The sequence below is a fragment of the Triturus cristatus genome, chromosome 6 (assembly GCF_964204655.1).
Source record: "Triturus cristatus chromosome 6, aTriCri1.1, whole genome shotgun sequence".
Classification (NCBI taxonomy): Eukaryota; Metazoa; Chordata; class Amphibia; order Caudata; family Salamandridae; genus Triturus; species Triturus cristatus.
Genome location: NC_140589.1, coordinates 906,103,886 through 906,118,901, shown reverse-complemented (window position 1 = coordinate 906,118,901; position 15,016 = coordinate 906,103,886).

The following is a 15,016-nucleotide window of genomic DNA, read 5'->3' as shown; positions in this document are numbered from 1 at the left end:
TTGAGAATGCACTGTGGAGGATGGTTCTGTTGGTGGCAGTTACAAACTAGACGTTGGTGGCTGAGTTTAAAAAAAGGCCTTCTCTGCTTAAACCTGCTCCGAGTTTGACTTTGCATTATCACACCAAGCCTTTACAATAATATGTTATGTTATGTGTATTTCTAAAGTGCACTGTCATCTGGGAGGGTATCCTGGCATTTAGTTGGGAGTGCCATCGAAGGAGGGTGCAGCAGTGCAGTCTCTTTCCCGATCCAAGATGTCGCACCCACAGATACCCTGATCCTGAGATGGCAAGGATTTTTTAACACACTTGCTTAGACAGAGCAAACTGTACAAAGTTTGAGGAATACTTCAGGCTGAAATTTGCCAAATTTACTAAACCCTTAATTGTGGCACATGGTTGTAGAAGACCATGTTTTGCGAAATAACGTTATCAAGTTATCAGTCACTGGAAATTGTATAGAAATATTTGGGAATTATCTCTGCTTGCGGCTTTACTAAGTACTCTGTTAGTGATAAACTACAACCTTGCACCACATTACAGTGGGGTATTATCACTGCTAAATGCCCGTTGCCAGAGCTACAATAAGTTTAAAGACATTTTGTGAGGTATGGTATGCTGCAATGGACTGTATTGAACATTAGACTCAATGATGACTGACTGTTGTGATGACAAATCTACTATGGAACTCCTGACACTGTAAATAACCTGAGTTTCACTTGTTCTTCATTTCAGCATTGGCTGGTTGTGATTGGATGAGTTACAACAGGAGGAATGCACAGCTAGGACTGTATTGTACAAAGAGGCCCTGGGGGCACAACTGGGGTGTGCCCCACTTCTTGCACACCACATAACACTTTGATATTACAGAAGAGGTTGCAGACTTGAGCAGTCATTTAAGGAAATATGGATAACATCGGCACAAATTTAGCACATCCACAAACCCTTGTGGTCTTGTCCCAGATTACATGTGGGCTTTACCCCATGCAGATAAAGAAATCCTTTGCTTCATCGCCATCTTACAGACATGGGTAGAGAGGAAAAGAGGCTACTAGGTGGTGCACTGACATAGAAGTGGTGCACAGTCTGTATACCCCACAAAAGTGCCCCTTGTGCTGGGTGTATGGGGGTGCCAGAGACCTCCCAACTTCTGCCTGCAGGTAGGTGCAGTCACTCATTCACTCACGGTCAAGGGAATCCCAGCCCTCCCACTCCCTTTGTCAGGTTAGGCCAGATGCCTTAGTGAAGAACAGACCAATGTCTTGTAAGAGCCAGTCAGCCTTTCACTAATGCATACGTTTGAACCTTAGCTCTGAACAATGCATTGGCTGTAATAGAGTGCACTGCATCCTTCTACATCTAGAGCACCCAGTTAATGGAGCACTGAGGTGCAGAGTGAGACAATAAACCCTGGGGCATATTTATTTAAAAAGTCACGCAGTGCAACACAGCAAGTCACCTTGCTGTGCTGCGCACTGTGACAGGGTAAGGCCAGGAATGTGCTGTATTCAATAGAATGCTGAAAGAGTGAATGTGTTGTATGCAAGATTGTTTTTGTGCAGTTAGGGGCCTCTTCCTGCACAACAACAATTGTGAGAGGCATGTCCCTCTTTCTATGTGTGCCTCAGAATACAGCACACATAGAAAGGGGAACTAACAAGGAGAAATTCATATATTTCTCCTCGTTACGCCTCCCCTGAGAAAGTGTACCTTTTTGGCGCATTACAGGGCGTATCACTTTTGGTAAACATGGGAATACATCAAAAACCATGGGAGTTGTGTGGGCCCACCTTCCCAGGGCAGAGTAAAGGCAACACAGCGATTTGCATTGTATTGCGTTACTTCAGATTTATGAAGCCACTCAGGGCCTCCAAGGTGGCCCTGCGTGGCTTCATAAATCACATTTTGGGCTTGTATCGTACTTGCACCACATTGTTTGGTGAAAGCACAATGCAACCTCTTTCATAAATATGCCCCCCTGTCTGTAACATGACCCCTGATGAAATTGCCAATCCGGCAGAATTGGCTATGGTTGGAGATGTAAGGGTGAGTGTCAATTTTACCTCTCCTTAACCTCGATCAAACTCTACTGTCCCTACCTTTTAGGAGGCTGAACAAGAGGGGAAAATGTCATACTCCAAGAGGAACCTTAGATCCTGTTGTCACACCAAGGAACATAGCCCACTGCATCGCCATGATCTTCGATGCACAACAAAGCATTCAATGTTTATGATAGTGGAGATGAGCCCCTCCTCTTGATATTCGCGAAGCATTTTTTTATCATGATTAAGCACAGCCTGAATTATGGGTCTTTACAAATTCCTTGAAATGTATCCTGTACATTGTCAAGCACACACTCAGGTACCACATTAACGTGTTTTTTCAGTGGCTTGGAAATTACAGGTATAGGAGGGCCCAAGAGGAGCAACCCATCCTCCCTGCACAGTGTTTCTACCAGACCTCCTCTCATCTGACCTGACTGTCAGTTCATCATACACCACAGCAAGGGGACCAGAACAGGCCAGTTAAATGCATGGGAGTCATTCTTATGTGAAGAATTCAAACTTCACAGCACAATTACATATAACAAGCACATACAACTCTGCGCCCTTGAACAATACACTTTCAAGGGGTAAACGTAGTTTGCCCTATACAAGTTGCATAACAAAAAGAGACACTTGAACACTAAGGTATGAGACCCTAAAAGCTTGGAAAGCTTCAAATGTAAAATGTAAAATATTACCCATTCTGGATGCTATATTGCAAAGGGCTATTTTTTGTTTCATGCAATTTCACGAAATAAGGTTAAATAAACAGAAATATTGTAAAATTCACAAATTTTATTAACGTTCCGTTTGTAACAAAAAAACTTGCCTTGCCCGAATACTACACCAAAAACTGAACAGAAAAGGATCAAACCATGCAATGGTCCATCCTCTCAGAAAAATACAGCATTTTAAAGAGAAATTCACATTTTAATAGCACTCAGTTGTGGAAATCCATCTCAAGACTTATAGCTGACAGATGGTAAAACAATAGAATAATAAGAATTTCAATAGGACTTTAAAGTGGGGATGTGAGAGTGAACGTTCTCGAATCAAGGGGGCTTATGTACAAGGGTCTGTGCCACCGGAGCGTCAATTTTTTTGGACACTCTGGTAGCCAAGCCTCTCAATTGGAGCTATGAGGCGACGCAAAGCCCACCCCTCCTTGATTTTGTTTGGCCTCATAGATATGGAAAGACACCACAAAGGTTTGCATTGCCTTACTAAGCATCAAGGAGGTGTTCCAGGGGCATTGCGGTGTGTGTTCCTATTCAACACCTATCGATTTTGTCGCTGATCCATATTCACAAAATCACGTAAACCTGAGGCAGAGGCAAAACCTTTCGTCTCCCCAGTTCAGGCGTAATGAGGACAAATATATTAATTTCTCCTTGTTTTGTCCATTGCATTCTGCAGCACACATAGAACGAGGAAAATTCCTCCATGGATAGTTTTTGTGCAAGATGTTTCACCTGCCTGCACTAAAACAATCTTGCCAACAATGCAGACACCCTTGCACCATGGTGCAAGAGTGACTGCATTGGTGCTAGGCACTAAATTGTGCACCGACCGACAATAATGCACTGTATCTCGTACATATGGTGCATTTCTGTCCTTTCAAATTGGTGTTGGGCAGTGCAGCAAAATGAGATGAATTGAGGCACTACACTACACCAATTCTTTGTAAATATGCCCCTAAATGCCATAGCAGTAAAACATCAGTATACCATTGTAACTATTTTAAAGGTACTGGTGGAATTTGTCACATTGATTTAGGATTTGTGATGTAAGCATGTTTTTGGTTTAAAATGTTAATTACATTTCTGACACAAGTCACAGAAGACGTTGCACACCAGGCATTAGCATTTACATTTAATGCAGAACTCAACCGTGAGCCAATGGCGAAACAACTGTGCCTCTATGACAAACCATGGACACCTTTCTCCAGAAATCAGCTGAACACATGCATTCTATCTTATTTGAAGTTTTTGAAGATCCTCCTTTTTCCTACCCATTTACAGGTGGCTCTCTTAGGGTCTTCTTTTCAGTTTGACAGTAATCTGCTCATCAGGGTGGTGGAGGGCACTCCCTTTGCCATCCTGATGGACCACTGTGAGTCAAAGTTTAAGATGACAGCACTCCCAGCGCTGATTTATGTACCTTGAAGGAAACGTTGTCATGGAAGTTTCCATTCAAAGTACAGTACAATAATTTTGGGGAGGGCCACCATCGGTTTTGGTAACCTTCCAACAAACCTTTAAACTTTTTTTGTTTAAAAAAAAAAATAATCAATCTTAAAGTGGGGTTTACTTTTGAAAAAACGAAAACCTAATGACCTGCGCAGCTTGTGAGCTTCCTAACAGAATGTTGGGTAGATTATTGTGTTTTTATTTTTCTCACCGCAAGGCAGTGATAGAAAGAAAAAAGGACATTATACCTTCCAACAAGGTAGGTGTATTACCTGGGTGGAAGCTTTCCGACAATGAGCTAATGAGCTAACGGGGGCTCAGTCAGCGGAAAATGTATGGTACGCCTGTATCAAAATGAGGTTGGTGGACCCAAAAGTTTGGCAGAGAGGGTACTCCCATCGCATTTGCAATGGACTACCATCTCCACAGAACTCTAAATAATGCCCTAAGTCTAGAAGGTAATTGACCATTGAACATACAGAGAGAAAATATAGATGTTACAACGTGTGGTAAAAACCACGCATACCATTACATCGCATGCGCTTTTACAATGCATGCGATGTAATGACTATCCACGTCGTTGTGAGGAAACTGAGGCTGTTTCCTCACAGCGACAGGGACTTCTGACGACGCAGGAAGCAGGAACCGGGAGCAGAGACGGCGACGCTGGAACCACGAGAAAAGAGGTAAGGCTGATTGTGCTTAGGGTAGGGGTAGTGGTTTAGGGTAGGGTAGTGTAGTGTATTGTAGGGGTTGGAGTAGTGTGGGTAGTGTAGTAGTGTTTTAGGGTTTAGGGTAGTGTAGGGGTGGGAGTAGTGTGGGTAGTGTTGTAGTGTTTTAGGGTTTAGGATAGTGTAAGAGTGGGAGTAGTGTGGGTAGTGTTGTAGTGTAGCAGTGTTTTAGGGTTTAGGGTAGTGTAGGGGTGGGAGTAGTGTGGGTAGTGTAGTAGTGTTTTAGGGTTTAGGGTAGTGTAGGGGTGGGAGTAGTGTGGGTAGTGTTGTAGTGTTTTAGGGTTTAGGATAGTGTAAGAGTGGGAGTAGTGTGGTTAGTGTTGTAGTGTAGCAGTGTTTTAGGGTTTAGGGTAGTGTAGGGGTGGGAGTAGTGTGGGTAGTGTAGTAGTGTTTTAGGGTTAGGAGTAGTGTAGGGGTAGGAGTAGTGTGTTGTGCAGGTGTAGGGGTAGGGTTGTCACTTACCTTGCATACTTTTACCACGAAAATAGCTTTACCACACATACCTTTGCGTTGTAACGGCATGCGTGGTAAAGGCATACTTGTGGTAAAAGTATGCAGTGTAATGACATGCGATGTCATTGACATCGCGTAGTAATACCCGCGTTGTAATGGCACGCGTGGTATTAGTATGCGATGTGATTACATACATCCGCACAGGCACCACCTCCATTGTAGGGAATTAGTGTTCGACCGCTGCTGCATGGGCGCCTTGAGCCTGCAGGAGGCAGCGGTCTTCCCCCGGACATAATCACTCTGACCGCAGGTATTGTAATCCGGCTTTCGGACTGATGCCCTGGATGTCAGATGGACCCCCACCGATGGCCTGTGAGTGGCGGTCCTTCCAACATCAAAATGAGAGCCTACGTTTGGACTGTAGCAGAAAAAAGATTAATGCTGGACATTTAACCCAACTTCTTGCTCCTTTATTCTTCAGACAAATGGCAAAGTCCTGTTGAATGAAGATTTTCTACTTAGGGCATGAGTTATGTACTGTCACACTTTCCTGTTCTTGCTGCAAGACACCCGAAAAGAACTTGGCTAAACAATGTGTTATTACTGTCTGCTTTGGGCCTATTCCTATTCTATATAGTTATAGGAGAGAAGTCAGCTAAGGAGTTAACACGCGCACTATTATCTATAGAGTCTTTGGTGATAGCAAACTCTGCTGCTGCATGAAGAAGCAGCTGAGGTAGTAAAGAAATATCATAACCTGCAGTATGCCCTGGGTCCTTCGCATGTGCAGTCCACACTGCAAATGAAGTTTATTTGATATTGTTGTGCTGTGTCTATGGGATTTTCTGTTGATTGGAACAGCAGCACAAGGACACTAGTCATCAAATGTTACCTTTTATGTGGGTGGACCTTTGTTTATTAGAAAGCAGTGTGGGGACTCTCTTCATCCTCATGACACTTTACCGGTGTGTTCTGTGCAGTGTGCAAAATCCAAGTGCATTTTCTGTCTTGGAGTAAAGAATGATCACAGCTCAATATGCTTCTAGTAAATGCTGTCAAAATGGTTTATTCGGGTGATGCTGTGTCAAACCTTTTTTGACACCAAATGTTTCAAGTTTCATTTTGACAGGGAGGAGGTAGTAAAGAATTTTGAACTAGGTGATTCTGAGGCTGACTCATGAACACAACTTACGTCAATGAGCAGGCTCAGAATGGGTCTAAACACTTGTTGTTCTTGAAATTCCACTGTCTTAATCACATACTACTAAACACAGAATGATTACCGTCTATTCATGTATATAAATTGTATTGTGTACAGCTCATACACTAACACATAGGGCTCGATTCACAAAAGTAACCTGAGACAAAATCCTAACTTTACGACTTTTGGTATTCACAAAGGGCATTTAGGAGTAGTAAAGTTAGGATTTTGTCTCAGTTAAACTTAAGTTTTGGTCTTAAGTTAAACTTAAGACCAAAACTTAAGTTTAACTGAGACAAAATCCTAACTTTACGACTTTCGCTATTCACAAAGGGCATTTAGGAGTAGTAAAGTTACGATTTTGTCTCAGTTAAACTTAAGTTTTACCTAAGTTAAACTTAAGACCAGAAATTAAGTTTAACTGAGACAATATTCCCAACTTTACTACTCCTAAATGCCCTTTGTGAATACCGAAAGTCGTAAAGTTAGGACTTTGTCTCAGATTATGTTTGTGAATCGGGCCCATACATTTTCTTAGTTAATGTAGGCTTTTAAAACATAACAGTGCGGTCACACCAAAACCAGTGCAAAGGCTCCTTCTGAGCTTGCACATGGGCACCACAGACGTTTAAGATATGATCCCTGATACTTTTACATAAGAAGATTCCGCTTCTACAAGGTAGGCTTTTTATGACATGACCATGTTAACCTAACAAAATCAGTTTTTGGGGCAATTTTTAAAGAGAGGACATTTATTTTGGAGACATCTATATGCACAGTGATTTGTGTCGCCACAATCCTGATAAATAAGCTTTCAGAAAGCAAAAATCTTGCTCAATAAATTAAGAAGTCATAATGGAGGTACATAAGCTCTACTTAGCACCTCTCTGGACCAAAATCTTAAACAGCTCCTTGAGTACCAGAGTCATACCTGACTGCCTCAAAGTTGACCATGTCACGCCATTACAAAAAAAACGGGCCTAGACACCAGTGATCTGAACAACTACAGACCCGTCCCCAATCTCCCTCTCCTTGCCAAAACCCTGAAAAGATGCATTCTCCTTCAACTGACTCAACACATGGAAAGCATCAACCTTCTGGACCTGAATCCAATCGGGTTTCAGAAAAGGTTGCCGCACTGAGACAGCGATCCTTAATGTCATAGATGATATACACAAGTGTCTCGATACAGACCAATGCTGCCTACTCATACTCCTAGACCTATCGGCAGGCTTCGACAGTGTGGACCACAAACTACTCATTAAAGTACTCCAAGAAAGGTTGGGAGTCGAAGAGGTGGTCTCACTCTGGTTCGCCTCCTTTCTCCAGAACCGCACCCAAAGAATCAAAATCAGAATCTTCTCGTTGGACCTTCAGCCAGTCAGCAGAGGATCAAGGATCAATTCTCTCCCAGCAACTTTTCAACATCTACATGGAACCTCTCACCACCAAATTAAAAAAATCCAACATCCACTTCCACCTCTATGCTGACAACACCCAGATCTATCTCGAAACCTCCTCTATTGATGACATTCAGAAACTCAACGACACTCTAACGGAAGTACAACACTGGCTTTCTCTAAATCACCTAAAACTCAACAAAGACAAAACGGAAATCCTCCTCATTTCCAACAAAAAGGAGAACCCCCAAGTCTTAGTAGGGCTAAAAGCAATCGATGCTCTGAAAGGCAATCTCACCTTGGCTGACTCTGTAAAATCACTGGGAATCACCCTGGACCCAAAATTAGACATAGTCAAAAACATCAAGAACACAGCAAAGAGCGCTTTCCTTAACCTGAAACTAATAAACAAAATAAAACCCTTCATCCCGCCGAACGACCTCAAACAATCTACTCAAGCTCTGGTGCTATCTAGACTAGAATACGGGAATGTAACCCTCTCAGGCACAGCAAAGTCACACTTAGCGCCCCTTAGATCAACCCTTAACGCAGGAGCAAGAATGGTCACAGGAATCAAGAAATTCGAACACATCCCGCCCGCACTCAGAGACCTAAAATGGCTCCCAGTGGAAATGCGTGCCAACTTCAGAACTGCCTGCCTCACGTACAAAGCCCTCCACACAGGGAAATCCACCTACCTGGCCTCCAAACTCGAGAAGGCTGGTCAGACAAGGAGCCTCAGGAGTACCAGCACTCTACTCCTCTTCCCTCAGAAAGCTCATAAACAAAAAAAACGCATGCCGATCCTTCTCCGGAAATGCACCCAAAATCTTGAACTCCATCCCAGTCCATATCAGGACCACCCCCTCCTTTCCAAAATTCAAAGGCAGCTCAAAGACCTCTTCCTCAATTGTTCTCTCCTAAAAGGATAGCTGCCGCCTAAACGCACAATGCTTGCACGCTGCAGCACACAGACACTTCGACATTAAGTCCTTTACCTCACTACACTCCCAACCCCTTCCCATCCCCCTCCCGTAGGAAGGAGGCATGGCTCGAGTCTCTGTGCACTCCACCACGAGAATATTTTGACTTCCTTGCTTCTACTGATGCACTAAGCGCAAAGACTTCCGATACGCCATGAATCATCTCGTTTACTATTGCTATAACGTATGATTTCACCGATTGCAAACTGTTGTAAGCCAGCGCTATATAAAACCCTGAAATAAATAAATAAATCTTGTGCTGGACTGTCAGGGATTACCACTATTAAAGCAAATTATACATGCTCAGATGTGCCATGCTCCATCACACATACATTTTGATATCTCCAGTGCAAGGTCAAATTTGCACCATAACTAAGAATACTTAGCTGCATGGAGGCAACAGTACCATTACTCAATAATTTTGAGTGTGTGATTTGTATTTGTACATGCTTGTTCAGATTTACCCCTTCCCTCATTCATCATCAGTTCATGCCTCATATTTGCACCAAGACTAACTAATCTTCAATACTTGCTCGGATTTGCAGTATCTCTAATAACCACTGATTGCTGATATGTGCATGGATGTAATAAGGTGAAAGTGACGCAAATGGGTTGAGTGTAAAAGGTAAAGAAAAACAGCACAAGGTGAAAATGTGGAGGTCTGGTCTCTGTGAAAGACTCGCAAATGACCTGTTTATGAAGCCACCCTTGTCGGCTTCTGGGACCAGAAAATTATCAATCATTCCAGTGCCCCTCCATGGAGTTCCATGCACTGCACAACAGCACTGAGTACATCATTCAGAAGCTTCCCCAAATGTTCTGTGTATTTCTCACTATTTTCAGTCCCTTAGTTCAGGTTGTCTGGCATCTCCAGCTCCCAGGATTGCAGCTCCACAAATAAAGCATGAAGTGCCAATGTGCTTGCACTGGGGCCATGCTTTCTGGAGCAGCAGGCACAGCTGCCTCTTGGTATGAAAACCTTCCTCATTGTAATAGGCTGCAGCAATAATGTCACAGCAGAGTGTCAATCTTAGATGAGAGGATTCCCATAAGTAGTACTCAGCAGATTTCTGGATGATATTTCTGGGGTTGTGGTGTGTGCATACAGTCTCCTCCAGGACTGCAGTACTCAGAGAATCTGGGGCCTATTTACGAAAAAGTCACACCGTGCAGCACAGCAAGTCACCTTGCTGTGCATCACTGCGTGACAGGGAAAGGGCAGGAATGCACCGTATTTAAGGCAGTAGGGCATGTTCCTGTTTTTTTCCCTTTTAGCAGCTTAGACCCAGCACAGGCTCTGTTGCACCATGGTGCAAGGGTACCTGCATTGCATGCTGTATTGTTTTTGTGCAAGAAGGGTCACCTTCCTGCACAAAAAACAATCATCAGAGGCATATTCCTCTGAGGATTGTGCTACAGAAGAAGAAGTAACGAGGAGAAATAAAGATATTTCTCCTCGATACGCCTTTATTGGGAAGATGTATTTTTTTGAAGAATTCCCAGGTCTACCAGTTCTGATAATTCTGGGAATGTGCCAAAACCAATGGAGTTGCATGGGAACATCCACACAACTCCCATTGAACACATTCCCAGGGCAGAGTAAGACAGCACAGCGAATATCTCTGCATTACCGCACTCCAGATGTATGGAGCCACTAAGGGCCATGAAACGCAGCTTTGCGTGGCGTCATCACGTGGGACAAACGCAATGCAAACCATCTCATAATTAGGCCCCTCAGTGCATAAAGCAAGGAATAAGGGTCACTTGCAGTGTGGCCAGGCCTTTCAAAGCAGCAGGGATGATCCTCAGCTGCGGTAGCGTGAGCGGGAATGATCCAGTTATTAAAGGCAATTAAATTCAGTGAGATATTCCCAGATGACTACTGCATCAGTTTCATGATGTGCTGGCGATCTTGAAATATGCCGGCTGGCTATGCCAGCCAGCAGGCAGGATAAATACAGAAAACAACAGTAGTATTCTAGCAGAACCCTGAGCCACTGAGCATGGATCCCACCTGCTGGCCTCTAGGGGCCCGATTCACAGAACTAACTTAAGACAAAATCCTAAACTTACTACCATTTATGTATTCACAAAAGGCACTTACTCATTTTGGTATTCACAGAAGGCACTTACTCATTTCGGTATTCACAGAAGTTAGGAGTCCTAACTTTAGGACTCCTAAATGCCTTCTGTGAATACCGAAAGTCTTAAAATTAGGATTTTTCTCAGTTTAGTAGTAGTAAAGTAAAGGCCCATATGTTTGAAAGCAGAAATTAGTCGCAAACGCTGCGAATCGCAAAAAGCAGCGTTTGCGACTGATTTTTCGCAATTCCACATGTATGACACACATATTTAGAGAAAACGTAGAAATCGCTAAATTAGCGATTTCTTAGGCTGCGAAACAAGATTTTAGCGAATTTCCTTGCGATTTCTTAAATTGCGATTTCGCAACCTAGCGAAATTCGCTAAAAGGATATCGCAAAATAAGAATTCGCTGACACATGTATGAAAAAATTGCAAATTGTGAATTCTCGAAATTCGCAAATTAAGAAATCGCTATTAACACCAATTGCATGCAGGTGGTAAACTGGTGCAAGGTACTTAAACCACCCCACAATGCAACAGACCCACCCACAATGGCAGCAATGTTCGTGATAGCCAGGAGGCTGCGTATTCGGGCTCTTGCACAGAGGAGAATGAGACAGGAATGTATATTCAGACTGCGCATCACTCTGTTCCAGCACACGGAAGAGGACATCTATGACAAGTACAGGCTGCACCCACAGACCATAATGGACCTGATTGAGGAGCTGAAACCCTACTTGGAACACCCTACACGCAGGACACAAACAATTCCCACACATGTGCAGGTCCTGTGCTCCCTGCCCCTCCTGGCGTCAGGGAGTTTCCAACGGGTAATAGCGGAGGTTGGTGGGGTGTCACAGAGTGCACTTTCGCGCTTTCTCCATGCCTTTCTAGATGCAATGCTACAGAGGCTATCACATCACATATACTTCCCCACCACCCAACAGGCATTACAGCAAACAAAACTGGACTTCTACCAGATTGCACGTTTCCCCCACGTCATTGGCTGCATCGATGGGACCCATTTGGCCATCACACCCCCATCAGCAACTGAATATGTCTACAGAAATCGGAAATGCTACCATTCCCTCAATATACAGATTGTGTGCAACACAAAGTATATCATCACAGACATCGTACCCAAATACCCCGGCAGTACACATGACTCTTTCATCTTCAGACACAGTGGAATACACAGACGTCTGAGTACTGGAGAGTTTGGGGAGGGGTACCTGCTAGGTAAATTCATGGCACACATCAAGACATCCACTACATCACTTGAGGGGGGGGGACATTGACTTACCTATTGTGTTTGTCCATGCAGGTGACAGTGCCTATGCAGTGCGCGACTTCATCCTGACCCCATATCTGGATCCTGCAAATGCAAGTGAGAGGAGCTACAACAGGGCACACAGATCTACACGCTGCGTCATTGAGCGTACCTTTGGAATCCTGAAGAGCCGCTTCAGGTGCCTGCATAAAAGTGGAGGCGCACTGCAATACAGCCCTGAGACCTGCTGTAAAATCGTGGCAAGCTGTGCAATGCTACATAACATGGCAATGAGGAAAGGCACCACAATTGATGTGACCGATACAGACACATCGGATGACGAGCGCCCTGCTCCCCCTGCCAGACCTGCAGCAGGAGTTCGGGCAGCTGCTGGACGCCAGAGATGGACAGAGATCACACAAAACTACTTCTAGGTGAGTAATGATGAAATGAGACAACAAAGCTTGATGATGTGTGAAGTGTTTATTCACACTTCACATTAAAGAAATAGTAGATGTCCCCAGCACATGTTGTGCACACAGTGCAGGTAAGGCACAAGTAACTGTGCAAACAGCATTGTAGGGTTCATTCACCCGTGTTGCAGTAAGTGTCACCGCACATGTTCACCTCCTTCGGTGACGTCCAGGCTGAGTGCCCCCCATGGTGTTCCCTTGTCCTGCGCCCTGTCTGCCACTGCGTCGTCTTTCCCCTGGCAAGGTGGGAGAGACGCTGCTCCGACTTGAGATGTCCTCACTGTCGGCAGAGGCCATGAGTGCGCTGCCACCAGCATTGGCCGTCTGCAGCGGCTCCACAGCAGTGGTAACCTGCGCAAGTCCTTGGGCTATGTCCTGGCAGCAGTGCGCCATCTCGACCTGCATAGTTACGCTTCTGCGTGTGAGGGTGCTGGTGGTGGTGCAGAGGCGGTTCATGGCCTTCGTGTAGTTGTGGAGGCGTGCATTGGCACGTCGGCCAGCCCTGTCATTTGGCGGCTTGGTTTTGCCTCAAAGTGTCACAGAGCTCACGGATCGCCCCTGCCATGGCCATGAAGCCCTCCCCCATGTTCTTCTGCTCATTGTGTATGCGGCATAGCTGCCTATTTATTGATCTCAGGGCTTTGCTTTGCAGGCGCTGTTCCTGCAGCATGCTCTGTTCCAGGCCTGAGAACACGGATCCTTCTGCTTCAGTCGCAGTGCTGCTCCTGGGCCTTGATCTGCATGTGTCCTGTGGTCTACTCCTTGGCCTTTGTGTGTCATGAATGGGCATGTGTGACACACCCTGACCCCTCTCTCCTGTCGGTGTCATCCCCTGTGGCAGGTAATTCGTCCTCAAATGGAGGCAGTGGGGGCACCTGTGCGCGCTTCCTGCACTGGATTGGCTGCTGCTCAGTGTCATCACTGGAGTCCGTAGGGTGTGCAGGCTCCTCTCCCTCTGCGCTGTCTTCTTGTGCCCTGGAATGTGCTGTGGATGTAAAGGGGACTACATGAGTTTGTGTTATTGTCTGCATGTGGCAATCAATAAAGTTCCTACAGTTTTTTTTGGCTAGCCTCTGACACTGTATCATTCACTTATCCCCAACCCACATGTTGCATTTTTGTCTCATGGACACACTGTCAGACACAGTACTACGAGTCCCATGATGCATTGCTGGGTGTGCTGTAAGACCTGGGCTGGAATGACATTTTGGGAGTTTACTATGCGCATTTGGGGAAGTGTGCGTGGGATGGGGAGGAGTGCAGATTGATTTTGCATGCATCTTACCTTGACTGCTGGATGCAGGGTCGGAGCTGTCTATGTCAGCCACACCACCAACGCTCTCAGGCAGGAGAGTAGACTCCACAAGCTCCTCATGGGGTGTTGGCTGCTCTGCAGTGGATGGTCCTCCTCCAGTCTGATTTGCGTCCTTCAGTCTGGCTGCCACCCTCTCCTTGGACCTCTGGCGCATGTCGTACCACCGCTTGCGCAGCTCTTCGATGGTACGTGTGGTGACTCCCACTGCATTCACCTTATTCTGTATTTCTAGCCAGATTTTCCTCTTCCTCGCCTCTGGGACACGCAGTGCCTTCTTGCCGAAGAGGAGCTCATGGCTGCAGCCCATCTCCTCAATGAGGACCTCCTGCTCCTTTTCTGAGAACTTATGCTTTCTCTTCCTTTTCTCTGCATCCTTGCCCTGCTGTTGTTTGGTGGAATCCATTGCTGGTTGCACTGTCCTGGGATGCCTCCTCACACTCCCCAAGCAGCCTCTGGGTGTGGCTCAGGTGAGCAGGTGCAGGAAATCACTCCAGTTTCCTGTTTGTGATGTCATCAGGCTGCACCTGGATTGCAGATTCCCGTTTTTGCGATTTCTTAATTAGCGAATGTTGCTATTAAGAAATCGCAAAACGGGTGTCTGAGAATAATTTGCGATTTTTAAGTAATCGCAATATATTTGCGATTAATTTTTTACATCCCGCTTAGCGAATCTCAATTTGCGAATTGCAAAATATCGCAAATTAGGATTCGCTAAAAGGGAGTTTGATACATATGCCCCAAGGACTCCTAATTTTAGGACTCCTAAATGCCTTCTGTGAATACCGAAAGTCTTAAAATTAGGATTTTTCGCTATTTAGTAGTAGTAAAGTTAGGACTCTTAACTTTAGGACTCCTAAATGCCTTCTGTGA